This window comes from Salmo salar, chromosome ssa09 (genome assembly GCF_905237065.1).
Source record: "Salmo salar chromosome ssa09, Ssal_v3.1, whole genome shotgun sequence".
Classification (NCBI taxonomy): domain Eukaryota; kingdom Metazoa; phylum Chordata; class Actinopteri; order Salmoniformes; family Salmonidae; genus Salmo; species Salmo salar.
The window spans coordinates 103,822,839-103,835,235 of record NC_059450.1 but is presented as its reverse complement, the minus strand read 5'-3'; the positions used below and the strand labels follow the sequence as shown (position 1 = coordinate 103,835,235).

The 12,397-nt window shown below is 45.8% G+C and overlaps 1 pseudogene; it reads right to left on the bottom strand.

The window, feature by feature from the left end:
- LOC123744692 (matrix metalloproteinase-17-like) overlaps nt 1-12,397 on the bottom strand; it is a 98,130-nt pseudogene that overhangs the window by 19,264 nt on the left and 66,469 nt on the right.

Here is a 12,397-nt window from a genome sequence, read left to right as displayed (position 1 = left end):
ATCAGATTTGGGGATGGGGACCCTCTAAAAGCAAGCCACAGCTGGCCAGGGTCCTGCTTGGTAGGCTTTAGGAGGTCTATGGAGGATGATAGTAAAGGCTGTGTGTGGGATGAGAGGAACAGACCATATTCCCTTTAGACTACATCTGGTTCAGCCCTGTGACTGTTTACTCAGCCAAAATGCTATCAGCTTTGTGGAACCTGAGATAATCGGGGAGAGAGAGGGACGCTTTAGTTCACTCTGACGCCATGCCCTGTTACTCCATCTCCAAATATGAATTGCGCTCTATTCTGATGTCTCTCTTCATTCCTCAAGAGAGGGCTGCTGATCCTCTGTGGTGGTGGTGGTGGTGATGGAGTACAGCCTGTTTGGCCATGGTGTGCAGCCTGGTCCCTGAGGAGCTGAGGAGCCAGTCAGCCAGAGCAGGGAGACTAAGTGACTGACTGATAGCTTGATATTGTGAATGAGCAGTGTGGAGCTATTTCTCCCTTCTACACTATCATTTCATTCTCTCTCTCTCTCTCTCTCTCTCTCCCTCTCTCTCTCTCTCTCTCGCTCTCTCTCTGTCTCTCTCTCTGTCTCTCTCTCTGTCTCTCTCTCTTTCTCTTTGTCTCTCTGCCTCTCTTTCTCTTTCTCTCTCTCTCTCTCTCTCTCTCTCTCTCTCTCTCTCTCTCTCTCTCTCTCACTAACACAAACATGAACACACTAACGCGTGCACACGCGTTGCGAACCAAAGCCAAATTGCGAATGTCATCAAAACACACCTGCTTAATGAGCCTTTTGTTTCGGCCAGCATAATCATTCTGCATTAGCGAGCAACCAGCGGAGAGATAATTAATAAAAGCAATCTGCCTGCTGTCAAAACAAAAACAGCCTTTCCCTGGCTCCACTTATGTGACCCGGACCCTGAGAGTCTGCCCTGGCCACCCCATTGGATGTCTCCCCTGTCAATTAACCAGTGGAGAGCAGAATGCTAGCAAACTTAAATGGAGCATTTAGCATTCTGCTAGCTACGCTGTTCTCCAAACGCCCAGTTTCAATTCATTGCTAATTACAACACATTAGCAGATGGCCCTCATAGGGGGAATGTTTGAAGGCTCTGCCAAGAACAATACACTGGGATAAGTTTTCAGAAAATAGGCAAGGGGAGAGAGAAAAGAAGGGTGAGAGGGAAAGCAATTACTGGAATCCTTATTCCTCTGATAAGGTCCATCCTTCTTATTAAGAAGATTAGGGCCCCAGAAATCTGCTGAACTGCCGTGTTTCACTTCTAGCTCCTGACCTTACAAGTTTACAACTTCTCCAAAGATGATCTTCTTGTTCGAAAGTTGCAGGAACAACAACCCACTCCAATACCTAGGAGGGGATAGGCCTTGAATCCTGTTGCAGACTGACTAAAAAGCACCTTGATGAAAGAATCACCTGTATGGCTCACTATTATGACAGAAAACTAGGGACAACTAGTTAACGTTTAACTCCCTTATCTAACCCAAAGCACCAACAACATTTTCTGGTACGCATGTCAAAGAACACAATCCTTTAGTGTCGTAAACACAACATCAACCATACGACACATACATAACACTCACCAAGGTAAGGCATTGGTGTCAGTTTTAGTAAGAGAGCTTCGTGGTTAGCACAGCCTACTGAGTTGAGGGACTAAGAGCTGCGGTGTCCACCCGACGGACTGTGAAGCTGAGAAGAAATTAAGAGCTGTTTAATTAAGTGGCTCCTCTGCCTCGGCGACTCACGTCTGCCGCCAGAGAGTCAAGGCAAACAAACACAAATAAATAGAGGACTAAATTCCTTGTTCAATCCAAGCAATGAAATTATACTAGAAATCTAGATGGTGGTGTTGGGCATTCAATAGTTTCAGTTAAAGGATTCATATCATAAGCAAATACTGGAGCGATCTCATTCCTTGTGTGGGTTGAGGGTAAATCATAATTTTCATCATTACCATTATCCTTCACTTCCTCCTCATCATCATAATTTATTCATGCAGTGTGCCAATGATGTGAGATTCTTGGAGAAAAGATGGATTTTTCATATAATCTTCCTCCATTTTCTCCCACATCAGTGAATCTACCGCTCTATCCGCCCATCTTTTAAGTGTATTCCCCTGACCACCACCGTCTCTCCCCTCCCTCCCCCTGTACTCCACCTTCCAGGCGCCATGTAAGCATCTGCTGCCTGCCTGGTCTGGCCTGTTGGGAGCCCTAATTGGAGCAGACTGAGCCGCTATCCAGGAGGCCTCCTGCAGGACAGGGGGAGACCAGGGCACGACCTGGCGGCATGGCCCCATCAACATGGCACACCAGCTGGGTCAGTCTGCATCACGCAGCCCTGCTCCTCTCCCACCCCCCACACTGAGGTCTGGTTTGTAGTATCTTTGGAAGGGTGATGTACTGTATCTGTCCTGTCAGAGAGGTCATGGGGCCAGCATACATCACACATTACATCACTTCACCTCTCCAAATGTGTTTGGTTGTCTTGCTATCTTTATCAAGGCAAGTGATGTGGAGGTATTGGGCTTGGCTAGAGTGGAATATGACTCTATAAAGGAGGATCTGGATCTCTGGGTGCTCTCAGTAGTTCTAGTCTCATCATAGGTGGGGAGACGAAGGAGGAGCTCGTTCTCTTTTACCCTACTTGAGAAAAAGAGACATTAACCAACACTGTCTATGGTCACCCGCTATCCTCTTCCTCCTTTTGTCTCAGGCCGGAAGGAGAGGTAAGGGCATAACAGAAAATGTACTAGTTTCTCCATCAGAGATGGACAGGAAGGGAGAGATGGAGGGGGGCACCTTGAGTCCACTCAGGCTGATGAGAATGGGAGATGGAAGAGGGGGAAGTGGTGGGCAGTCGATCAGCCTAGCAGCAGCAGGCGGACTTAATGATTAATGAGAGCATCTGTGAGTCTGGGAGCGGCTAGTCAGACTGAGTGACCCATGGCTGACCAACCAACTGCTAGAGCTGTGAGGTGTCACTGGGCATTGCACGCTCGCACACACTCATGTACACACACACACACACACACACACACACACACACACACACACACACACACACACACACACACACACACACACACACACACACACACACACACACACACACGCACACATGCACACACAAACTTCTGGAAATGTACTTCATACAAATAAATATAATGAACAAATGAACAGTATAGCACATATACAATCCATGTACAATACACACTAGTCACTGAAGGCACAGTAAACTACCAACCACTTACCTGGTGATCTGAAGGTCCAGGCCTCATCATCATCAAAGTGGGTGTCCCCTGCCGTGAACCTGTCTCCGGGGAAGAAAGCGTGCGCCACAGTGCCCCCGGCCCGTCAAAGGGGTACCCGTCGTTGTGGTCAGCCTTGGTGAAGTCGATCTGGATGTCTGCGTCGTTGCCCGCCACTTCATGGAAGTTGAGGGGTGAGATGTCACTCCAGACCTTGAGAGCGTAGTACATGAGAGCCCGTACCGTATCTCGACCCAACAGAGGAGACTCCTTAGGAAAGGTACGTATCCTGGAGGTGGAGAGGAACGAGAGGAGAAGAGGGAGAGGAAGAGACCAAGTGGGAGAAGAGGAGAGGGGAATAAGGAGAGGATGAGAGAAGTAGAGTGGAAGCAGATGAAAGTAGGAACAGGAGTCGAGGAAAAGAGGGCGAGAGGAGGGCGAGAGAGGAGAAAAAGATAAGAGGAGGAGAGAGTGAGAGGGGGAGAGGAAAGGTCAAAATTAGAATACTGTACAAATACACTAGCAGAGCTGCACTGGTCACTGGTCAACAAAATGTTAGCTGATGGCAACAGGTTGTCAGTTCATGAATGAGTATAGGGCTTGTTTGCAGATACCCACTGATTGTATCTCCTTTTCCATTTCATGGCTTGGTGAGCCCTCGCAGTGGAAAACAGATTGACCATAGCGTTCAAATGCATCAACATCTTTGAACTGAGTTGCGGAGAGATGAGAGAGAGGAGAAAGACATAAAATGATCTTTCAGGAATAGCTTTCGAGGCACTCTCCTCCCTTCTCTCTCTCCCTCTCTTTCTCCCTCGTATCTCTCTCTCCCTCTTCTACATCAGTAATAGGATTTGAATAAACAGTGGGGCAGTCATACTCTCTCCCTCTCTCTTCCATTCTCCTCTTTCTATTTCCTAGCAACCAGAGTCATATAACTACCATTAGCCAAGGTTGCTGGCTACTCGATATGTGCAATGAACAAAAATATAAACGGAACATGCAACTATTTCAAAGATTTTACTGAATTACTGTTCATATAAGGAATCAGTCAATTGAAATAAATTCATTAGGCCCTAAACTACGGATTTCACATGATTTCACTGAGAATACAGATATGCATCTGTTGGTCACAGATATATATATATAAAAAGGTAGTGGCGTGAATCAGAAATCCAGTCAGTATCTGGTGAGGCCACCATTTGCTTCATGCAGCGTGACACATCTCCTTCGCATAGTTGTTGATCAGGCTGTTGATTGTTGATCAGGCTGATCAGGCTGTTGATTGTGGGTTGATAAGGCTGTTGATTGTGGTCTGTGGAATGTTGTCCCACTACTCGTCAATGGCTGTGCGAAGTTTCTGGATATTGGCGGGAACTGGAACACGCTGTCATACAAGTCGACCTTGAGCACCCCAAACATGCTCAATGGGTGGCATGTCTGGTCAGTATGCAGGCCATGGGGCTGTGCATTATCATGCTGAAACATGAGGTGATGGCGGCGGATGAATGGCACGACAATGGGCCTCAGGATCTCGCTGCGGTATCTCTGTGCATTCAAATTGCCATTGATAAAATGCAATTGTGTTTGTTGTCTGTAGCTTATGCCTGCCCATACCATAACCCCACCACCATCATGGGGCACCACCATTGCCCACACAACGCCATACACGCTGTCTGCCATCTGCCTGGTACAGTTGAAACTGGGATACATCTGTGAAAAGCACACTTCTTCAGTGTGCCAGTGGCCATCGAAGGTGAGCATTTGCCCATTTGCCGGTTACAACACCAAACTGCAATCAAGTCAAGACCCTGGTGTGGTCGACGAGCACACAGATGAGCTTCCCTGTGCAGAAATTCTTTGGTTGTGCAAACCCACAGTTTCATCAGCTGTCCGGGTCGTTGGTCTTAGACGATCCCGCAGGTGAAGAAGCCAGATGTGGAGGTCCTGGCCTGGCATGTGGTCTGCGGTTGTGAGGCAGGTTGGATGTACTGCCAAATTCTCTAAAATGACATTGAAAGCGGCTTATGGTAGAGAAATGAACGTTCAATTCTCAGGCAACAGCTATGGTGGACATTTCTGCAGTCAGCATGCCAATTGCATGCAAAACGTTACAAATCTGTTGCATTGTGTTGTGTGACAATACTGCAAATTTGAGAGTGGCCTTTTATTGACCCCAGCACAATGTGCACCTGTGTAATGATCATGCTGTTTAATCAGCTTCTTGATATTCCACACCTGTCAGGTGGATGGATTCTCTTGGTAAAGGAGAAATGATCACTGACAAGGATGTGAACAAATTTGTTCACCAAATTTGAGAGAAATAAGCTTTTTGTGCATATGGAAAATATCTGATTTTCTATTTCAGCTCATGAAACATGGGACCAACATTTTACATGTTACGTTTATATTTTTTCTTCAGTGTATATGGCTAAAGGAACCCATAGATAGTTCACATGCTCAATAGCTTTTGATGCAGGGATGGGGAGGGCAGTGAAGTCAGGGAGTGGGGGAGTAGTGGAGGGGTGGGTAATAGCAGCCTGCTAGCCAAGGTCAGAGGCAGCCTCCCCTGCATCACAGATGAGCTCTAGAATCCCATGACATTGGCTGTGTTCACACCCGCTATCTGAGCAAGTACATTAAAAATACATTGACCATCATGGCCCTGGAGCCGGTCTAGGAATAGCATTAAGTAGGAAATATGATTGCTACGCTGAGAATTTCTATACCCGCTGGCAAAGTCCAACATAATGTGTGTGTGATAAAAACCTTTTAATGAATAAATACTTCAGTAATATTGTGAAACCTTTATTTGACATTCACAATGCAAGTGCACAAAGCAAGAGCAAACAGCACAAACAAAACATTTTCCAATTCTTGGAGGTGAGTAATAGACGATAGAACCTTGAGAAGTTTAGACCATAGAATTACAATGACTTTTATTTCAATGCTTTAGAAAGTTAAGACAGACAGAGGTAACCTTTCTGTGTGTGACAGAATGCTGTTACGACCACAGGCCCTGACTCTGACTCTTTCACCAGCCTGGATGAGTCTGGAACCATTATGGTGTTACATCATTGGCTGTGCTGACTGGGCATGGCAACTGGAGGCTATGTGGTGTGTGTGTGTGTGTGTGTGTGTGTGTGTGTGTGTGTGTGTGTGTGTGTGTGTGTGTGTGTGTGTGTGTGTGTGTGTGTGTGTGTGTGTGTGAGAGCACTGTAAATCCTTGTTGTGACACACAAAGGGATAATTGACCCTGAGCTGTAGTTTGACTGAGGGACTTTACAGTAGTAGAATTTTGGAAGAGGGTGTACTACACTAGCACTCCACCCGCATGCACGCAAGCACTCCGCCCACACGCACGCACGCATGCACTCCACCCGCACGCACACACTCCACCCGCACGCACTCTCCACCCGCACTGACGCACTCCACCCACATGCATGCACGCACTCCACCTGCATGCACGCACGCACCTCACCCGCATGCACGCACGCACTCCACCCGCATGCACGCACACACTCCACCCGCATGCACGCACGCACTCCACCCGCATGCACACAAGAAACACGCATTATTCTCCAGAACAAAATCTAAATGCTAAAGCACACTAGGGCTGGGCGATATGGCCAAAATATCATATCACGGTATGTAATGACGATATTTGATGGTATTTCTTGTTTTTTAATAATAAAAGTTCTAAATTTGCTTCATGAGTAGTGAGTGACCCTAGAGTTGCGACACATACATTCTAAGTGATTTCAATGAGTCCTTCTCCATTTTTATATATTTTTTGTTGCAATTGCGATTTTACTTGCAATTTATAGCAAAACACTTGGGTTAACTGTAGGAATCATGGAAATATAATTATTATTCTAATTCTATAATAGAATAGTGTTGTTCGACATGACAACAAATTAAAATGCCAGGGAGGAGTTATTATGACAGGGTAGGAACCAAAGTGTTTCCTTGGGGACCCTATAATCTTTGGCTACATTGAACGTTTTCGCTTAGCTACTTCATGTAGCTAACATATCCATGCTTCACGTATTCCTCTTTGATTTAGAAGATACTGTTGCACAAACAACATGCTGATTTAGGTCTACACCATCACTGGTATTATTAGGCTGTATAGCTAATTACGTTTGCTATGGTTCAGTACATTTAATAGCTAGCTAGCCAGCTAACTAGCGATTTGCATTAGCGGCTAACAAGATTTAGGCCCAACTTGCTAAGAAAGGACAAACTAGCTGTTTGCAGATATAAGAAACACAAACACATAGTGTAATTATAGAATGTTAGTGAATTTATATTAAGAAGCAAAGTGAAAACAGCATCGCTGTCATCAACATTGTTGCATGTGCTGCATTGACCATGCAGACTGAACGCAAGTGTCTCGTGGTCAAAGAACAACAAATGCGCTCCTTGAGTGACAGGGGGCGGGGCTAGGTCTGTGTGGAAAGCGGCATGGAGAGAGAGCAGAGAGAGATGACTAAGTGGCGAAGTAAACTATAAAAATGTACTTTACACACGGCGTATCCAGTTTAAGAAACCAAACATTAAAATACCGTTATAGAAGGTAAAGTAAAAACCCAAACCGGTCCGTCCATCAATACCAGTATATAGTAAAATATGGTATACCGCCCAGCCCTACTACACACTAGATAGGAAACACTATAAAAATGCTTTCAGGGTCGCTTAGGTCATCAATAAGCTACAGAGGGTCTGATAACGGCAGCATATTTCCTGTGCCATTTCCCCATCCCACTCAATTTATCCATGGCAGGATTTCTGAGCAATGAACACCTTCATTTGATGGATGACTAAGTGCAGTCTTTTTTCAGGGCTGACCATTAGGTAGTCCGTACAGGGATGAGCAGTCCATGACTCTGACCAGAGATGGATATACACTAAGCAATGGCTGCCAGCCTCCCCGAAGTCCTCCAAATGCAACTCAAATGTTGACTTTTAATTTGCAAGTCCAGCCACAGCTCCTGCACTGCCTCTCCCATAGTTTGATGACTCAGATTAAGAGTGCTGAAACTAAGTCATTTTTCTCTTTCAAGCTTAAATCTGTCATCAGGATTCACCTCCCATGGCTCCCTGGCCCCGATATTAAACAAGCTATTTTTCTCTCTCCACTGACACACACATGCACACACACAGATTCTCTTTACTGACAGCCACATGCTCACACACATGCACACACACACAGGCAGGCAGGCAGGTGCACGCACGCACGCGCACAGACACACACACGCGCACGCACGCACATCAGGCTCCAAAGAGAGTTTCCTAAATTAAAAGAGACCCCTGTGTGAGTCTCTATCAGCCCTGACGAGACAGGTCCTCTTGTCTTTGTTCCTATGAAGGGGACTGCCCCTGCCCTTTACACCTCTGTCCATCTGTATGATGGTGAACAACTTTGCAAGGACTGTGGGCTCTCCTTCTCTGTGGCCGACGTGAGTAAGACATTTAAACGTGTTAACCCTCGCAAGGCTGCCGGCCCAGACAGCATTCCTTTGCCGCGTCCTCAGAGCATGCACAGACCAGCTGGCTGGTGTGTTTACGGGCATATTCAATCTCTCCCTATCCCAGTCTGCTGTCCCCACATGCTTCAAGATGACAACCATTGTTCCTGTACCCAAGAAGGCAAAGGCAACTGAACTTAATGACTATCGCACCGTAGCACTCACCTATGTCATCATGAAGTGCTTTGAGAGACTAGTCAAGGATCAGATTACCTCTTCCTTACCTGCTACCCTAGACCCACTTCAATTTGCTTACCGCCCCAATAGATCCACAGATGATGCAATCGCTCTGCACAGTGCCCTATCCCATCTGGACAAGAGAAATACCAATGTAAGAATGCTGTTTATTGACTATAGCTCAGCAATCAACAACATAGTACCCTCCAAGCTCATAATTAAGCTCGAGGCCTTGGGTCTCGACCCGCCCTGTGCAACTGGGTCCTGGACTTCCTGACGGTCCACCCCCAGGTAGTGAATGTAGGAAACATCACCTCCACGCCGCTGATCCTCAACACAGGGGCCCCACAAGGGTGTGTGCTCAGCCCCCTCCTGTACTCCGTGTTCACCCATGACTGCAACTCAATCATCAAGTTTGCAGACGACATAACAGTTGTAGGCTTGATTACCAACGATGACGAGACAGCCTACAGGGAGGAGGTGAGTGCCTGGAAAACAACCTCTCACACAATGTCAACAAAACAAAGGAGATGATTGTGGACTTCCCCCCTCTACATCGATGATTGTGAACTTCCCCCCTCTACATTGACAGACCTCAGTGGAGAAGGTGGAAAGCTTCAAGTTCCTCGGCGTACACATCACTGACAAACTGAAATGGACCACCCACACAGACAGTGTGGTGAAGAAGGTGCAACAGAGCCTCTTCAACCTCAGGAGGCTAAAGAAATTTGGTTTGTCACCTAAAATTTCTTTAGTATCTTAGTCCGTTCCACTCTGACATCGCTCGTCCATATGTGTATATAGTCTTAATTAATTCCTACTTGTGCGTATTTGGTATATGTTGTGTAATTTGTTATATATTACTTGTTAGCTATTACTGCACTGTCAGAGCTAGAAGCACAAGCATTTCGCTACACCCGCAATAACATCTGCTAATCACGTGTACGTGACCAATATCATTTGATTTGATTTGCTAAACTGTCTAGGACGTAGAGAAAATTAGAAGAATTATCCTCACACCTCAGTGACCGCTGACACAGGAACTTAACAGTGCCTTTATTCTTCAACTTTGACACACTGGGCTGAGTAACAACTGAGAGGTAAAAAGTAAATCGTAAAGTTACATATCTGTGAATTTATGGGATTTAAAGACACAGTGTCCTTCAGTGGGATAATAATCCATCCTTTGTCAGGAGTGAGGTCCCTCTTCCTCTATCTCAGCTGTCAATCACAGCTCTAATGATGGCAGCACAGGGAGAGGGGAGGGATTGATGTGGTGTCCCACTTCTCTTAATTTCCGCCTGAAGACATACCCAAATCTAACTGTCTGTAGCTCAGGCCCAGTAGCAAGGATATGCATTTTCTTGGTATCATTTGAAAGGAAACACTCTGAAGTTTGTGGAAATGTGAATTGAATGTAGGAGAATATAACACAATAGATCTGGTAGAAGAAAATACAAGGAAACAAACATACGTTTTTTGGTTTCTATTGTTGTTGCACCATCTTTCAACTGAAAAGGAACAGCCAAACATTCAGATAGGATGCTGGGGATAATTTCTATGCAGAATGTAAGAGGGCAACAGTATCTGATTAAAGTTTCAGAAACATATCTTCAGGAATGAGCGAGCTACATGACATTGAGTATGAAGTCACCCAGGTGTCCCACACAAATGTACCCAAATGTACCCAAGTGGCCAAATTGGTACAGTGATACATTTTGATGTAAAAAACTATATAGAATATAATTTTTGTATTTTGTAACACACCCCTCAAAAAAAGTACCAAAAAAAAATACAAATATAAAATGTTGAAAAATTTTAATAACAAGGGTAACTATTTACATACATTCAATGTACAATATTGTGAGGACCCTCAGTCCTCTACACAAAATTGTGCTGCTTGTGCCATGGCCCATAGCAGTCTCTTTCTGCTGTAAAGCAGAGGGTTACTGAACAGGTGGTGCAGGTGATGGGGCATTTCCTGTGACAAAGGGCACAGCGTCGCCTCCCCACTGTGCCCTTTCTGCCCTGAGGCACATTCATGCCTGCAGAGATGGATTTAGGCAGGTGAACACCACTGGTTGAAGGAGCAGAAGAGGTAGAGGGGACAGAGGTAGAGGGGACAGAGGTAGAGGGGACAGAAGGTGCTGCAGTGGACTTGCTGTAGCCAGCAAGCTCCTGGATGAGCAGCTCTCGGAAGGCTAGTTGTGAGATGGGGGCTTTCCACAGCTCTTGGCCATTTCCTTCTGTATGATGAATGGATTCACAACAGCAATGTCAATGAAATGATTAAAAAAAGTATTGTACCATTTCATGGTCTTGTGGAGCACATTATAGTAGCCTATCAGCGCATCTGACAGGTCTACACCCCCCATGCTCTTGTTATAGTCCTTGATAGCTGCAGGAATGGGGACATTTTTGGCTGACCATGCCCCAGTAGCGCCCTTCACACGCCTGATGACGTGATCGCCACTGAAGGACTTGTGGATACTGGAGCACATGACCACCTCTCTGGTATCCATCCACTTCACAAAGAGCAGGCCATCTTGGCGAATCCATCGCATGGTACCCCGCTCAGCCCGCTTAGGCATGTCGTTCTCCTTGGTTTTTGGAAAGCCCACTCTGTTGGGCCGAATGGTGCCACAAGCCCACACATCCAGCTTCCTCAGGTCTGTGAATAGGGTAGGGCTTGTGTAAAAATTGTCCACAAAAAGTTTGTAGCCCTTCCCCAGCAGTTGAAAATCCAATAATGCCATGACAGAATCATAGCTGAGTCCCTTACCGGTCGCAAAACTGCTCTTCCCCTCAAAAACAAAAAAATTGCACGTGTATGCACACGCAGAATCAGCCAAAACAAACAGTTTGTAACCCCACTTGGTCGGCTTGTTACGCATGTACTGTTTTAGGCTGATTCTGGCCTTTGAGGCTACCATCCTCTCATCGATGGAAAGGTTCTGGACGGGCTTAAATTATGTCTTGCAGGCCTCAACCATACTGTGGTAGAGAGGTTTAATTTTGCAGAGCCTATCATACCCTGCTGTGCCTCGCTTCTTGTCGTTGTCCCCGTCAACTTCTGGGTCACTGATATGAATCGCCCGTGAGATTGTCAGAAACATTTTGCACGACATGACAGTGCAGGGGAAAGGCAGTTGATAGAGGGGTGCAGTTTTCCAATACTGTTTCAGGGTTTTCAGCTTCACTAGACCCATGTATATGACCATTGATAAAAAACAAAAAATATCTGACATGGAAATAGGCTTCCATGCCTCTTTTTTGCCTGCCTGCTTCTTAGCACCATATTTATTAGTGTTCAAGACAAGGGAATCAATCACTGAAGATGTAAAAAACAGTTGAAAAAGTTGCATGGGGCTGTAGTTGGAGGTCATGTCCAGCTGAGGTCCTGGTGGCCTTTTTCGGTCTGAATATTGGAGGT